At 36.5% G+C, this 17984-nt stretch overlaps 1 protein-coding gene across 1 annotated transcript in view; it reads right to left on the bottom strand.

The window, feature by feature from the left end:
• DCC (DCC netrin 1 receptor) overlaps positions 1-17984 on the bottom strand; it is a 1105239-nt gene that overhangs the window by 252201 nt on the left and 835054 nt on the right. The window lies entirely within an intron of this gene.

The following is a 17984-nucleotide window of genomic DNA, read 5'->3' as shown; positions in this document are numbered from 1 at the left end:
TAGAATTTAGAGAGCAAACTACCCTTACTCTTGCTTTACATAAGGGATTAAGAAGCTAGCCTAAGGTCATATATCAAAGCGTGACAAAGCCAGGATCTGAAATCTGTTCTCTACAAATTCAAACCCAGAGCTTTTGAGCATTATACTGCACTGTATTCAGCAAAGTTGTGGCCTCAGAATCTCCTGTGAGTACACCATCTACTTTTTAAAATAGATTTAATGCCCTAGGAGAGCCGCCCCTTTTTTTTCTTAAGTTGTTTAATCTGGATAGCACTCTCATAGAAGAGAACTGGAGGGTACCACCTGAAGATCTTTGCAGCAAATAAGAACACCTCGACTGAAACACAGCAGAAACCTAAGGATCTTCAAACTTAGTTCAAAGTTACTTTTAGACTCTGCCCCTTGTATCTCTTCTGTATTTACGGGAATGTGTTGAATCTCATGTGAATTTCCTTGAAGAAAGGAATACGCTCTCAGTACTCGTGAGGCTCTACAGATTTTATTAAAGACAGCCCATCAACACTTCCAAAAACCCTATTTTCATTGTGTCCCTGACCTATTATCCCCTTATTTACATTCCCTCTGCCACTGTCTTAATTCAGAATATAATTTACAATTGCCCAGAATACAGACATAGCTGATCCCCATGCCTCAGGGTCACACTGCTCACATCCACATTAGTCACCTTCCTTATCAGTCAAGGAACCACTTAAGCTCTCTGGGCCTAAGTTTTCTCATCTGCATTATGAACTAATAACGGTACCAACCTCAAAGGCTTATGGTATGGATTAAAAAAAAAAAAAGACAGTGGGAACACAGTTAGAATTTCCATCAGACCAGAGTGCTGGTGCACATGATCATGCAGGAAATGGTAAACACTTTAAGAGAGGAAAGAGAAAAGAAAAAGAGAGAGCAAAAGAGAAAGAGATTAAGAGATAAGGAGGCAACATATGAATATCAGTGGGGTAAGGGGGTGGGTGGGATGGACAGGGAGACTGGGGTTGAGATATTTATGCTACTGGTATAAAATAGATAACTCATGAGAAGTCTACTCAATGTTCTGTGATGACCTAAATGTGAAGTAAATCCAAGAAAGAGGGGATATATGTATATGTTTAGCTGACTCTCTTCGCTGTATAGCAGAAACTGACACACACTATTGTAAATCAACTTTACTCCAATAAAAATAAATTAACAAATAAAAATTTTTAACAGATAAGGAGGAGGAGAATAAAGAAAGGCAGGGGAGGATTGGTTCATGATGGCAGAGTAGAAGGACATGTGCTCATCTTTTCCTGCAAGAACACCAAAATTGCAACTAGCTACGGAACAACCAATGGCAGGAGGGCACTGGAACACAACAAAAAAAAAACATACCCCATGTCCGGGGACAAAGGAGACATTGCGATGAGATGATAGGAGGGGTGCAATCATGATAAAATCAAATCCTATAGCTGCTAGGTGGGCAACCCACAAACTGGAGAACAGTAGAACCAAAGAAGTTCTTACACTGTTGTGAAGGTTCTAGGCTCCACACCAGGCTTTCCAGCCTGGGAATCCAGCAAAGGGACTGGGAATCCCCAGGGGATATGACTTTGAAGGCCAGCTTGATTACAGGACTTACACAGAACTGGGGGAAACAGAGACTCCACTCTTGGAGGGCACAAACAAAGCCTTGCGTGCACCAGTACTCAGGGGAAAGGATAAGTGACCCGACAGGAGGCTGAGCCAGACCTGCCTGTGTGCGTTTGAGGGTCCCCTGTGGACGTATGGGCTGGCAGTGGCCTGCTGCGGGGACAGGGACGCTGGCAGCAGCAGTCCTGGGAGGTGCATGTCGCCGTAAGTCCTCATGGTGGTGGCCACTGGCCCTACCATGAAGCCTGTAGACTCCAGGACCGGGTCAACTCAAAACAACTATCATGGAGGAGGCACAGCCCCACACATCAGGAGACAACTGGATAATGATTTACTGGGCAAGCAAGGCCCTGCCCACCAGAGTAAGACCCAGTTTTCCCCACAGCCAGTCCCTCCCGTCAGGAAGCTTGCACAAGTCTCTTATTGTCATCCACCAGAAGGCAGACAGAAGCAAGAACTACAATCCCATGGCCTCCTGAATGAACACCACACTCACAGAAATCTAACCAAAATGAAAAGAAATGGGATTATGTGCCAGATAATGGAACAAGATAAATCCCCAGAAAAACAAGTAAATGAATTGGAGATAGGCGACCTTCCAGAAAAAGAATTCAAAATAATGATAGTGAAGATGATCCAGCATCTTGGAAAAAGCATGGAGGCAAAAATTGAGAAGATGCAAGAGATGTTTGCCAAAGACCAAAAATGTTTACAAACAGAGATGAAAAGGGCACTAGAAGGAATCTATAGTAAAATAACTGAGGGAGAAGAATGGATAAGCGATCTGGAAGACAGAGTGGTGGAAATCACTGCTGCAGAACAGAATATAGGAAAAATAATGAAAAAATAAAAAATAAAACAGCCTAAGAGACCTCTGGGACAACATTAAATGCATCAACATTCTCATTATAGGGTCCCAGAAGGAGAAGACAGAAAGGACCCCAAAAAATATTTGAAGAGATAATAGCTGAAAACTTCCCTAATATGGGAAAGGAAATAGTCAACCAAATCCAGGAAGCTGGGGACCTTCTGAACCCAAGGATTGAACTCAGGTCTCCCACATTGTGGGCAGATTCTTCACCAGCTGAGCCACCAGGGAAGCCCAAGAATACTGCGGCGGGGAGCCTATCACTTCTCCAGGGGATCTTCCTGACCCAGGAATCAAACTGGGGTCTCCTGCATTGCAGGCAGATTCTTTACCAGCTGAGTTACCAGGGAAGCCACATAGGGTCCCAGGCAGGATAAACCCAAGGATTAACACGAGATAGCATTTATAGCAATCAAAATGGTGAAAATTAAAGACAAAGATAAAATATTAAAAGCAACAAGGGAACTCCCATAAGGTTATAAGCTGATTTCTCAACAGAAATCCTACAAGCCAGAAGGGAACGGCACAGTATATCCCAAGTGATGAAAGGAAAGAAACTATAACCAAGAATACTCTACCTAGCAAAAAAAATCTCTTGATCAGACTTGATGGAGATATCACAAGTTTTATAGACAAGCAAGAATTAAGAGAATTTAGTGCCACTAAAGCAAATTTACAACAAATGCTAAAGGGACTTCTCTAGGCAGAAAACAGTAATACTTCATAAGCCCCAGTTGACTTCATATTCCAGGATGTCCAGCTCTAGGCAGTGAGATTTTAGAATCAAGCCAAAAGATAGCACTTGTTCTGTAGCTTCATCCATTAATGTCAACTATTCCTCATCCATTTAACGCTTTACAGTAAATATAAGCAAACAAATGTGTCATAGCACTCTCTGTAATGTACTCAAATATACATTATATAAAGTAACAAAGTTTTATTACACAAATATTTTCCAACCATCTCCTTCAAATGGTTTTGTTGTATTTGTGCTTTCCCGATAAACCTAAGCCCTTCTTCAGGATGTAAATCTTTAATACCAATTTGAATCATTAGAAATGTTTTCTATTTCATTCACAAACATTTTTATTTACTCCTTGTCCTCCTGTTGATATCTGCCTCCCAAAGCTTCATGTCAGAGTCACCAATTTCTTCTCCCTTGTACTTTTTCTATGTCTTTCCAAATAAACACACTATAAAGGCATAGCAAAATAATGTATAAAAAGAAGTTCGCTTAGGATAGATGACTTTGATATTTGTGGCAGAAAAAAAGTGCCACCCTTGTTTTTATCACACAATCAGTCCTGTATGCTGATCCTGACTTTTTTGGTCTGCATCAATACTTTGATCAAAGATCATAAAATCCATGAAAGGAGAAAACTTTTTTATCCTTTGTCTATGTTGATAATATCATGGCAAATATAAGGAAGGCAGATTTATTTTGAATCATGGATAAAAACATCTCTTGAATTCTTCATCCTTTGTTGGGAAACCAACAAATTAAAGAAAGGCAAAAGGAAACAGGGTAAGAAGGAGAAACAACAGCATGTTTATAACAACATTCCAAACATGGACCTTCTTATTTGTGTGTCGACACAACAATTTTTCTTCCAGAAATCAAAAGGGGCCCTGAGAAAGGTAAATCACCTAGCAGCAGTTTTTAAATTCCTTTTCTTCCATGAATATTTGCTGAGCAATTTATTCTGTAGAATATCAGCCACACTTCCTATTGTAGCCAATTGAATTTTTAGGCAAGGACCATAAAAAGAGACCCTGGAAAAGGGTGGAAGAGAGCAGAAAAGTGAAGAGATGCAATATCTATTTTTGGAGGTAGACTTGACAGCACTTGATGATTGATCAACTGTCAAGGGCAAAGGAGGAAAAGTCATCAAAAATGACTCCTAGGTTTCTGGCATAAGCAACGTGGTAGATGATAATGTATTTACTGTGATAAGGTTGTCTGAAAAATAATCCACTTTCAAAAAAGTTCACTGATATGCTGGTAACATCAATAAATGAGAATTCACAGAGAATGCAGAAAAAAAGGCTACTTACCCATATTGATAGTATTCTAGTTAATATTGCAAAGGACATTTTTATGATTTTTATCATTTAGAATAATATCTTAATAATATCAAAACTGTATAATAACAGCATTTAAAATTCAACTTTTGAGATATACCTAAATACTTGGTGAGTATCTTTATCAATGCTGAAAGTGTCTAGTTGAAATTCAAACTGAAATAGAATGGAAATTAATTAACTAATAAAATAGTATTTTAAGATCTATTGTGTATGTAAGGAACTAAAGAGTCTCTTGAGTGAAAGAGGAGAGTGAAAAAGTTGGCTTAAAACTCAACATTCAAAAAATTAAGATTATGGCATCCAGTTCCATCACTTCACGGAAAATAGATGGGGAAACAATGGAAACAGTGACAAAATTTATTTTCTTGGGCTCCAAAATCACTACAGATGGTGGCTGCAGCCATGAAATTAAAAGACACTTTCTCCTTGGAAGAAAAGCTATGACACAACTAGACAGTATAGTCAAAAGCAGAGATATTACTTTACTGACAAATGTCCATATAGTCAAAGCTATGGTTTTTCCTGTAGTCATGTTTGGATGTGAGAGTTGGACCATAAAGAAAACTGAGCACCAAAGAACTGATGCTTTTGAACTGTGGTGTTGGAGAAGACTCTTGAGAGTCCTTGGACTGCAAAGAGATCCAACCAGTTCACCCTAAAGGAAATCAGTCCTAAATATTCATTGGAAGGACTGATGCTGAAGCTGAAGCTCCAATACTTTGGCCACCTGATGTGAAAAACTGTCTCACGGACAAGACCCTGACACTGGAAAAGTTTGAAGGCAGGAGGAGAAGGGGACGACAGAGGATGAGATGGTTCAGTGTCATCACCGACTCAATGGGCATGAGTTTGAGCAAGCTCTGGGAGTTGGTGATGGACAGGGAAGCCTGGCATGCTGCAGTCCATGGAGTGCAAAGAGTCAGACATGACTGAGCAACTGAACTGAACTGATGATGTATATAATTGCATGAACAATTTCCAAAAATGCTTTTGCTACTTTATAAACCTACATACTGATGCCACTAACCAAGTATGGATTTGATAAAACATCAAGAAGGTGTTATGAAAGTATATATATAAAACACATTTTTTGAACTGCAGTTTTATACTATTCTTACAGATTTGACATCCTTCTACTTCACTATCATAAATATGCATTCTGTTGTGAGAAGCAAAGTTAAAAATCAGGTAGCATACTATAACTGACATTGAGTTCATGTAGGCGTCTGTTATCCAAAATGACCTAAAGCCATGTAAGAAAATATACTGCGTGACACATTACTAGTGTGAAAACTGCTAGTACCACATAAGGTTCAGGCTAAGTATCTGAGCCATAATAAAAGTATAGCTATATACAAACTGAGTAATACTTGATTTTAAATAAAAATCTATGAACATGTCTTAAATTCAGGCAAAAGAATTGCTTTGTTTTATTGACTAAAATGAAAACTAATCTGATGTGATCTTATATAATGGCTTTGAAATAGTACAGTTTTTTCATCAATAGGTTTGTTTAGTTGTAAAATAGTCTATCCTTTATCTCTGTCCTGGTGACTCCTATACCTTGCAGCTAGTGCTGGTGGGACTCCTATCTAGAAATTAAGTCCTACTTGACCTACTTTGGAAAAATCCTGTCCCTGGTTACAAAATATGCTGAGCCACACTGGGATAATTTCTCAGGTTGCCCAACTTCAGATAATACTGCAAATTCACTTTGATGTAGGTCCCGGTTTTAGTAACTGGGCCTTCCCTGGTGGCTCAGATGGTAAAGAATCTGCCGGCAAGGCAGGAGACCCAGGTTTGATCCCTGGGTCAGCAAGAGGCCCTGAAGGCACTGGCTACCCAGTCCAGTATTCTTGCCTGGAGAATTCCATGGACAGAGGAGTCTGGTGGGCTACAGTCCATGGGGTCGCAGAGAGTCAGACACGACTGAGCGACTAACTCTTTCATTGTCACTATGATAAGGATATCCTCATTGTGAATACTTGGCAAATTATCTTGTGCCAAGTATATTAGAATTTAATACATAGTCCTGGTTTAGGGCCACAACCATCCTGACACTGCCCTTGAACTCCATATACATTCATCCCACACATCTGTCTTCTTCAGAAGTATATAATGGGCACATGTTAGATTTAAAAATTCACAGACCGAAAGGTCATCTGGGAAATGCTTCATTTCTTTTAAGTTTCATTTTTATATTTCTTAGCTGAGATAAGTCTTAGTCCCTCAGTTGTGTCCAACTCTTTGTGACCGCAAGGACCATAGCCCACAAGGCTTCTCTGGCAGGTAGCCATTCCCTTCTCCAGGGAATCTTAGCTAAGGCAAACTGGGCTGTATTTAAACTGATGCTGGGAAACTGACACGCCACCATTTCTGTCTACTCCTTTCATCAGATTCTGAGAGTTCAACCTTCAGAAGTCTGAGGGAAAAAGGGAAGCTGATAACTTACTTAGCCTACTTCATTTTAGAAGTACAGGGGTCTTGAACCAGTAAATTAAGATCAAGTATGTTTCCAAACTTTAACTGTGAGGTCCCCAATCCATTTACTGTCTAAGAAGACAAAGGGTAGCCTGTGTATACTGACCATGTAGCAGTCTGGTAAGCTAGTATTCTGCATACTTTCAAAGAAACATTTTTCAAATATTTCTTGAGTTACTTAAAGATGAGGCTCATAGCTCTATTAGAAGAGTGGACAACAGCTTAGGGTGGCCTGTAGAGTCTCTTTGAGAGGTGTGGCTAATTCAACACTGCTTCCAAACTCTCATGCCCATTCTGGACAATAAACATTGGTCATCTCTTTAAGACTTGCCTCCAAATGTTAAATAAAGTACAGATACCAGGCATGGGTGCATGAAAATATGCTGAGATTTCCTTAATTGTTATAGCAAATGCTTGGAATATCTTATTAGATGTTCTCTCAAGCATGCAGTTTTGAATTATTATTTATAGAAAGAGAGGATAGTTTTCTGCAAATACATTAAAAGGTACTCATGGAGTGTAACAACACAAGAATCATCCTGTTCTACTCTCAGCCTTTCACTAATTTGCTAAGTGGCATTAGGAATCTCTTGCCTAGTAGCATCAACTGATATCAGAGGCTCTTCCCTATCTATCACCCAGTTGTTGAGAGGTGATCAATGTGAAAGGGCTTAGAAACTCGAAAACATTGCAAAATTCAAAGTTTTACTCTCTTTAAAAATTTTTAAGTTTATAATTAAAACAATACTGATTACTACTACTGCTAGTAGTGGGAGAATGTACATGTGTTTTGAATTCTACAAAAGGGCACAGAAAACTGAAATTTTTCAAAGAGCTATTAGGTCATAGGCTTCACAAGATTAGGTATTAAAGACACAAAAGCAAAGAAACGAATGAATGGTTCTCAGTAAGTCTGAATTATCTCCAAAAGTACTTCATCTGAGTGCAACAACTAGATTGAATTCCCCTGGGAAACATCTTTCTTTGCCACTAGAAAACCATTCAGTGGTCAAGAGGTGATTGCTTAATGGTAGATTTTACCATATTCTGATGAGTCGCCCATAGAAACAGTGTTTTCTCTGCTGACTACCAAACCTTTGTTGGACCTGATTCTCAGATATGTAACTATGTATGGTCTCAATTACTGAAAGATAAAATAAAGAAAAATCAATCATTCCAGCTACCTAGACTTTTTTGGACAACTATATAAAATTAACCAAATAGTCTTCAACAGACCAAGAAAACCACCCACAGATACAGAATATAGGCCAGCGTAAAGAACAAAGAGACAGAGAAGAGAGGTAGAATTGCTGTGTGCCTGGCATCTTCTTTTTGCAAACTCCTGAATTTAAAATATCATTTTTTTATGTGATAATTTGCCTTCTATAACCTAGTAGCCAGGACAGTTTCTTTTTGGTCCTAGAAAATGAGAATGCAATTTCTAGGCAGTATTCACATTTCAACAAAATTCCATTACAATAAAGCAATCTGGTTGTTCCCTAGAGTTCATGATAAAGCGATGTTATGAGTAATACATTTCAGAATTTGTCATTATCAATAGACTTTATTTTCCAGTCTAAGTCATTCCCTGGAAGTGAGCTGGATGTTTAGAGAGGCTCATTAACTCTTCCAGATCACTAGATCCTTTCTCAGACTATGCATGTCTACTAAATAAAACTACTAAAAGCAATATAATAGCCGTGATGCCCGAACTAGAGTTCAGAAAGCCAGAACACAAATACATCAGGGGAGTTATCTGTAAAATCATACCTTTGAAAGGCATAAGAAAATAGACCGATATATAATTTAAGACAGAAAATACAGGGACAACTTATTTCCCATTCCTTTTTTGTTTTGGAATATAGAAACCAGGATACTGTTTGAGCAGTAAGTTCAATGGCATAACTTCAGGATAATTGATTTTACCAGATATCTAAGCATCCTGAGGCAAATAGATAAGGGTTTAAGTACTGATTTGTGTCATATGAAAATTCTTCCACATATGAGATAAAATGCATTTATCATGAATCACCAGTAAGAATGTAGGGTATTGCAATAATATATTCATGCTAAAATGATCATGATATAACAACTTGGTCTTGACATAATGAAACATTAGCTTATATGTTATACACTGGTCAATAAAACCATAATTTTTACAACATCATATACTCAAAATTATTCTTAGAGTTATAAAACCAGAACCTTTAAAATTACTGTTACAAAAACAATTTCCATCTAATATATGACTGAAGAAATATGGTTGCAAATCAGTCTCACTCTGTATGGAACAAGCCTTTTTTTGTTTTTACATTTATCAAAAGTTAGATGTGTCCAATATTTAGGGATAAATAGCTGAATCTGTACTGTAAATAAAATCTTAGTATGAAACATTTTTTAAAAAAATGTCAGATGCAGCTATTTAACAGAGGCGTATCTTTAAGCAAACTGTCAAATCAGGCCCTAAGTAATTAATCTCTGAAACCAGCATGCTTTCAATCTCAGAGCAGCCATCTCAAAGACATGACTTACCATGTAATTACCTGGGACATTACAATGTATTTATGAGGTCATTTGTTACAATGTACAGTAATTACAGAGTACTTACATACCTATTTATGTCTCATAAAATGAAGTGAGACTAAATATTTTAATTGTGTTGGAGAAATAAGGGAAAATATTTGAGTTCTGAATGTCAGGTGAAATTATAGGTCAGATTCACATAACTCATATTAACAGCTGGTTGTCTCCGGAATCACAAGTGTTTTGTGGTGCTTTCTTATTAGAAATGAAACATTGAGAAATATACCTTCCAAGGATGAAGTAAGTGGAACTCTCCTCAATTGTAATTTTCAGGTAATACCAGAAGATAGACCAACACTATACTTTGCTATTTACAGTTTACACCCAAACCATAAATATCCAGGTGTTAACAGAGTTATTAAGTTAAAAACAAGGCGATACACAATGGTTTCCTAAATGACACACCATATCACTAAATAGAATAATAGCAGTCCTCTTTTTCATTTCTGTTACTCTGGTTAAATACAGTATTTGCTTGGAGTTTCAGATGCCTTCTTTTCAAAATGTGACCTTAAACTAGTCTCAATTTTTATGAAAAAAAAAAAAAAAAAAAAGAGCTCTTGGAATGAAAATTTTCAAGTTGTGTTTTCTTCCAAGTTTATTTCCCTTATCTCATCCTATACTTGAAAATTCTTAGGTAATGGGTGACTTACAGCAGCAGACAGAAGAGGTTCCTGTTCTTATTACATCTGAAACATCCCTGATACAGGAATAATCAGAATAGCTGATTTTAAAGATTAAAATTCTTTTTGGATTGTTAATGATTTATTCTCTTTGGATTACTGCGCAGAGAAATCTTGCTCTTATTTACATACAATACTTTATCAAGTTATTCATTAAACATCCTGTCTGCTGTGTTCCAGATGTGGTGTTTAAAGAGGGGCATATTCACCTAAAACATTTTGCTTGAAGAGCACGGTCATTTCTAGAGATAGATTCAATGATGCTGTTGATAGATTGGCTTCATTAAATCTATTAAGCTAAACGGGCATACCATACTATGGCCTCTTTTTGGAAAAATATATTCTGACTTCATATTCAAAGTTTATGTCATTAAATTAGAATGGTCATTATTTGATGAACCATAAATCATCTCACCCAGACCTCACTTACTCTTGCTAAGGTGTCTCCCATTCATCTGATTCAATGATTGCAAAGTACAAAATAGCGTTTAGCTATGATGGTATAGACAGAATACTCCTTTCTAAGCTTCGACTGTCTTGAGAATTTCATCAATCATTTTTTCAAAAGAATAAACGCCAACTCTTTTTTTTCTTCATGCAGATATTCTAACCACCAAATTGCCACAAATATGTGAGCTCATTAATTATTGTAAAGACTGCTCAGCAGGTTGACAGTGATATCGACTGCAGCCTCCTGGCAAAACAGGGATTCTGTCAATGTTTAATGACTGCTACATTCCTATATAATGGTCTCCAAATTTGCCAGATTTGGATACCTAGGGCCCACAGAACCATCTGCAGAATGTTTCCTGTTAATATGTAAATAAACAAATTAAAATTCACTGACTTATTCAACAGCCAGTCAGTCAGGTCAGTTCTGATCAACTGTACCAATTTTATTTATACATGCAGAAAGAGCAGGTCCATTTTCCACTAAAGTTCAGAGAAGCTACTCAGAGAGTTGTTGAGAATATATTCTCAATAATTATTTGCAATTTAAGGCCAGTAAGAGGTAGTTTACTTTCAAAAGAATATTTGGGTAACTGTCAATACTTCAATCAGTATTTAAATTAGATATGCAATTGTTATATGTATAATTGATTAACAGCACCTTAGTTGGCTATAATTTTAATTACTCATTACTTTATGACAGATTACTCAAAATGATGTCTATATCAGCTCTACCAGATTATTAAAAAATGATAAAACAATTCCAGAATAATTAGGCTATTAAAATTGGAATTAAGACCAATTTGATAAAATATTTTTAAAAGATTTTTATTTTAAACAATGTTAATGGGTTTCCCCTAAACTATACAACATAGAGAGAAGCTGACCAATGATCATTTCAATGTAATTAATCTGCCAGTTTCCTGGATGATGAGGAAGTAGTTCAGAATAAGCCATTGTCCATCAGAACAAAAGGCATGAGAAGGAAGGTGCTAGATAACAAAGAGACCCGTTTCTAATCTGCCTCATAAATATGCATGTTTTAGAAAAGGAAACGTTTTCTGATCTTTTATCACTGATATGACAGTCTAGTCAAAAGTCATTTTCATAAGAGATATTAAATTCTCTTCTTTAGGTACAATGTGAACCTAAATAACAGTTTCAAACAGTTTTTTAAAAGAGAGAAAATTATTTTTTAGCTGAAATAACTTAAAACTAGGCCATAGTTCCAAACATGCTGCTGTGCAAACTACTACATGTTTGCATTTTAGTATTCTGAGAAGACTTAATAGTAAACTAGATATTAGTATTAGAACCAATAACTCTTTCATATCTAAAAAAAAATATATATATTCTACACAGTTTCATACTGTTACAACATTTTTTTTAAGGGTTTAGGACCTCACAAAATTAACTGAAGCATGAGTTAAAGTAACTTTTCACAATAATTTCTGGTAAAAATGAAATATTTGTACTGATGACTGATATTATTTCTGTTTTGAAATTCTTCATTATAAAAATATTCAAACAAATAACAAATTAAGAATAGCATGAGATGCCAATTCACAGTTACCAGGATAGCTTTAATCAAAAGACAATAACAGCACTGGTAAGGATGTGGAGAAATCAGAATTTTCATATACTGCTGATAAGAATGTAAACTGGTGTAACTGCTTTGAAAAATAGTCACTCAGTTCCTCAAAAGACTAAAAATACAATTAAATATGACCAAGCAATTTCTGCCTATTCTCAAAGAGAACTGATCACATATATTCACACAAAAAGTTGTACACAAATACTTATAACAGCATTATTTCTAACAGTGAGAAAGAGTGGATATAACTCAAATACTTTGATGAATAAACAAAATATGGCAAGTCCATACAATGGAAAATTATTTGACCTTGAAAAAAAAATGAAGTACAGATACCTGTCGTTATAACATGGATGAATCCCGAAAATATTATGCTAATTGAAAGAAGTCACTCTCAAAAGATGACACAGTGTATAGTTTCATTTATACAAAATATGCAAAACAGGGAAATTTTAGAGACAAAAGGAGACTAGCATTGCCTTTGGCTGGTGCAAGAACAAGGTAAGAGAAAAATGAGGGGCAATTATTACAGTGTACAGATATTTTTTGAGGGGTGATAAAATAATACAGCTGGCTGTGGTGATGGCTTTAACTGTAAATACATGAATTCCATAGTATGTGAATTATATCTCAATAAACATATTACAAAAAAATAACTGTACCACAAATAAATAAAATAGAATAGCATAATGAACCTCAATGTACCCATCACCTGACTTCAAATTTTTAGCTAATTGCCACTCATTGTATATATCTACTTAAACCTCTAGAGTTGAACTTAATTAAAGAAATTTTATATATGTTTGTAAAGTAGAGAAATATACCTACATATGTGGATCATGCTTATTGTAAGCAGGAAGTACATTCTGCAGGGACCTAAACAGAATCTATTTTATCCTTCAAAACAGCACAAACTGGAATTAAGATTGCTGGGAGACATATCAATAACTACAGATATGCAAAAGACACAACCCTTATGGTAGAAAGTAAAGAGGAACTAAGGGGCCTCTTGATGAAGGTCAAAGAAGAGAGTGAAAAAGGTGGCTTAAAACTCAACATTCAAAAAATGAACATCATGGAATCTGGTCCCATAAATTCATGGCAAATAGATGGGGAAAAAAAATAATGACAGACTTTATTTTCTTAGGCTCCAAAATCACTGTGGATGGAGACTGCAGCCATGGAATTAAAAGACGCTTGCTCCTTGGAAGAAAAGCTATGACCAACCTAGACAGCATATTAAAAAGCAAGAGGCATTACTTTGCTGACAAAGGCCCATCTAGTCAAAGCTATAGCTTTTCCAGTAGTCATGTGAGGATGTGAGAGTTGGACCATAAAGAAAGCTGAGCATCAAAGAACTGATACTTTCAAACTGTGCTGTTGGAGAAGACTCTTGAGAGTCCCTTGGACAACAAGGAAATCAAACCAGTCCATCTTAAAGGAAATCAACTCTGAATATTCATTGAAAGGACTGATACTGAAGCTGAAACTCTAATACTTTGGCCACCTGATGTGAAGAGCTGACTCATTTGAAAAGACCCTGATGCTGGGAAAGATTGAAGGCGAGAGGAGAGGGGGACGACAGAGGATGAGATGGTTGTCTGGAATCACCGACTCGATGGACATAAGTTTGAGCAAACTCTGGGAGATATTGAAGACAGGGAAGCCAGGAATGCTGCAGTCCATGGAGTCACAAAGGCTTGGATGTGAATGAGCGACTGGACAACAACAATTTTCTTAGAGATCTTTATTCCATACAGTTTTAATACTAGTCATATGTTCTTTGTGGGATGAAGGAAGGAGTCTAGAAGAATGATGAAAGCATAACCAGAAGGCCTTCTACTTTAAATTTTCTAACTGCATTTAATATGTACTGTCTTTACTTTAAAAATTAAGTTATAAAAAAACTTTAAAGTGTGGATCAAATCAGTAAATGCTTCCTTTCTAAAGCAATGTCTCCTTTTTTATTTTTAGTTTTATTTCCCTAAAGAGATGTTTTATATTGAAGATACTGAGATTGAAGTTTGAAAGAATAAAACAAAGAGAAATTAGTCCTTCTTTCTTCCCTGGAATAAATAGGAATACACTTGTCAAGAGCCAAGCAGATGGCAACATTTGTCTTGTCTCTCATGTTACAGCCACCCTAATGGTAAACATCTCTACTCTTTAAACTTGAGATTTATCTTAGTCACGAATTCTGGATAAAGTCTTCTTTTTGCTCTAAGCTTTATGATTCACATGAAATATTGAAAAGCTTGAATAAAAAATATCTCCTCACTCCTGAGTTTCCCACAGGTCATTTGTAAAAACATTCACTTTGCAGTAATTAGGTCAGTGCTGACTTACTGGTTTTTTCTTTTATGTCTCATTTTATTCCTTTTTCATTAGCGAGTTATGTAAAGATCACATGATACAGCCATTGCATATTACTGGGAAAGGCAAATGATCAGACGTCACCAGACAACATTCTATGTACAATGATTTTCTTTTTTTAGGATTAATGACAAAGGTCATTCAGTGCAGTCCTTTAAATTTTGTACCCAGTGGCATTTTTTAAATTAGAAGTCTTCCTTGTTCCTTGCACATATTCAATAATATGAGGCTAAGTACTATTGCCCGTGTACCTTATAACTTACAGAGGAAAACAGAATCTTTATTTCACTTTGTTGTTTCTCACCTCAAAGCACATGAATATTTTAAATATTGGTCTGAAAGTGGGGGGTAGTAGAAAGAGTGTGAAGACCTCCTAATATGCAGAAATGATTAAATCCTAATGTTTCAGATATATATAACACTTTAATGAACTCCAAAGATATTAAATAACTTTTCTATTTGATTTCTATATCTTGCAAATGAGGACATGGAGGCAAAGTTACCCTTGGTTCTCTGGGTATGAACTATACAAGTTTTTAATTTTCTAAATCTCCATTTCCAAAACATTCTACAAGGACAGGTTGGCTTAATTGGAGGAAGATGTATTAAGGCATAAAAGAGGAGATGACACTCAAGTCATCGATCCTACTTATCTAATGTTCCCGTTTAGAAAGAAAACAGCCTTGAAATGGGTGGGCCTGGGTTTAAATCCCATTTACTGCCTCTTACTAGCCATGTGACACACCACGTGTTTAACTATTTCATAAGAGGGAATGTCAGACAAATATACACCATAATGCAAAACTACCAGAAAATAATAACCTCAGTGGAAGTGGGAGAGAATTAACATGTTACTATTTGTCAAAGTGAGACAGGTGAGGCCCTTTCTTCTCCCAGCACAATTATCAATGTTCTTGTAAAGGCTGAGAAGGAAAATGTGTGCTTCCATTTTCAAAGTATTTATGTTGGGTAAGTATTTATCCAAGTTATTCTATACGAACTCAGATGCATACAAGTTTTCAGAGTCCGATTTGGGGTTTTTAATTAACTCCTTATTTGCAATAATTAGAAATAAGAAGTTTTCTGAGAATCCCTCAGTGACTAATCTTGTGAATTCTGGTGGTATACTGGTAAATCGGCTCTCTGACAAAACAAAACAAAACAAAAACCATAGGTGCTATCTCCCAATTTCTCCGAGTCAATACATCTATCACGGTCAATTTGAAGCTAGCAATGATTTTATAACCACACTGCAAAATTCCTATTAAACAGTTAGCTCTAGTGAGTTGGCCCCAACCATTACAAACACATATCAAAAAGAAACGTGAGGTCAGTTTGCCAACAAAAGTGGAGACAGAATGGGACAAATCTGCATGGAGCACATTAAAATCAACTGCAGAGTCCATGGGGGAAGGTCTTTGCTTGATTGAAAGTTTTAATCTCCTATGTGCCTGCTTGCTAAGTCACTTCAAGTCATGTCCAACTCTCTCTGACCCCACGGACTATAGCCCACACAGGCTCCTCTGTCCATGGGATTCTCCAGGCAAAAATACTGGAGTGTGTTGCCATGTCCATCTCCAGGGGATCTTCCTGACCCAGGGATTAAACCCTTGTCTCTTATGTCTCCTGCATTGGCAAGTGGGTTACCACTAGCACCACCTGGGAAGCCCCTTAATCCCCTATACTACTTATCCATCAAAAAAGATTTACAGATGGGAAGGCTGAAGCTTAGATGGCCACACAGTAAATTTTTGTTTGTGTTGGTCTTAGAGAGGCAATCTGGATTTCTACTAAATGTCAGAAAGAATAGAATGCCATTAAATTCAGAATAAAATAATTAAATAATAACTTAAGTCTAATCCTAGCTTAGTGGTAACTCCAAAACTACTAAGCCTTTGAAAATATTTCAAAAAACTGAGTCTACGGCAAACTATATATGCTTTGCAGAAATATTTAAGAATTTATATATTGTTTCTAATTACACAGAGATGGCCACATACTGTATCATGGCACAAGCATTTAGAAAACTGTTTTCTTATGAAATTGCAGAAGTTCAAGATTCTGAGGATCCCCCAAACAAGCTAACTCATTCCAAGAGAACTTAAAACATTTGGCTGGTGTCTTAAGCTTTTCTGAGAAGTTCTGCAAAAAGAAGAGACTGTACATTGCTACTTTTTCTTTCTATAAATACATACAAATATTGAATATCAAATCATTAAGAAGTTGGCCTCTTAGGTTAAGCCATATAAAATGGCCAATAATGAATTGTTTTTGACCCCCCAAAATGATAATTTAATAGAGTTCATATGATTAAAATGGTTTTTATTCCTCAGCTAGTTCAACTTTTTTAGGTTTTAAGGAAACATAAGCTTCAAGGACATTTTACTGTTTTACTCAAGATGTTTCAGAAACTTTTCATAATGGCAATATTACAAACCAAAAACGATCAGGTTTACTCTGGTTTTCAAACATGTTAAATAGCAATATCTTTGAAATTGTATTTCATACCAGAGGACAATTTTCAAAGAGGAAAACGCCAGTGCTAGAAGCATAGTGACTATATAAATAAAACAAAGGAGGTTCATAGGAAAAATCAGAATTCCCCATATGTTCAGACTGTGCTCCTTCATACCACCCTAAATATTCACAAAGGAATTTAAATCAGGTAGACATTCAAAGGTTTGAGAATAGAAACAATATTGGTATTATAATGAGGGGCCACCCTCTTCAACAATTTCCTGAACACTCCATGTTCTCAATATACTGATCAAACAACAACGAAGAAGCCCAGAAATATCTCTGAAATGTAAATGGTAATGAGATTCTGAAAAGTCAAAGTGTTAGTCTCTCGGTCCTGTCTGATTCTATGCGACCCCATGGACTGTAGCCCGCCAGGCTCTTCTGTCCATGGGATTCTCCAGGCAGGAATCCTGGACGGGTTGCCATTTCCTTCTGCAAGGGACCTTCCTGACGCAGCGATCTAACCCGAGTTTCCTGCATTGCAGGAAGATTCTTGAACAATCTAGGCTATTGAATAAATCCAACACTGGGAAAGAAAATAAACACTGAATCTAAATACCTGTAGAAAATAAAAATGGTAGTTCGCATATAACAAGATGGTCTTTCCTGCGATCCAAGTTTTATGCTTTATAAAAGTCATTCATTCAACAAAGAGGCAGTGTCATGAAAAGATGAATCTACAGACTTCAAAAACAACCCAGATTTGAATCTC

The sequence above is a fragment of the Dama dama genome, chromosome 27, assembly GCF_033118175.1.
Source record: "Dama dama isolate Ldn47 chromosome 27, ASM3311817v1, whole genome shotgun sequence".
Taxonomy (NCBI): domain Eukaryota; kingdom Metazoa; phylum Chordata; class Mammalia; order Artiodactyla; family Cervidae; genus Dama; species Dama dama.
The sequence above is the reverse complement of the archived record's forward strand: the minus strand, read 5'-3'. Positions and strand labels throughout refer to the sequence as shown.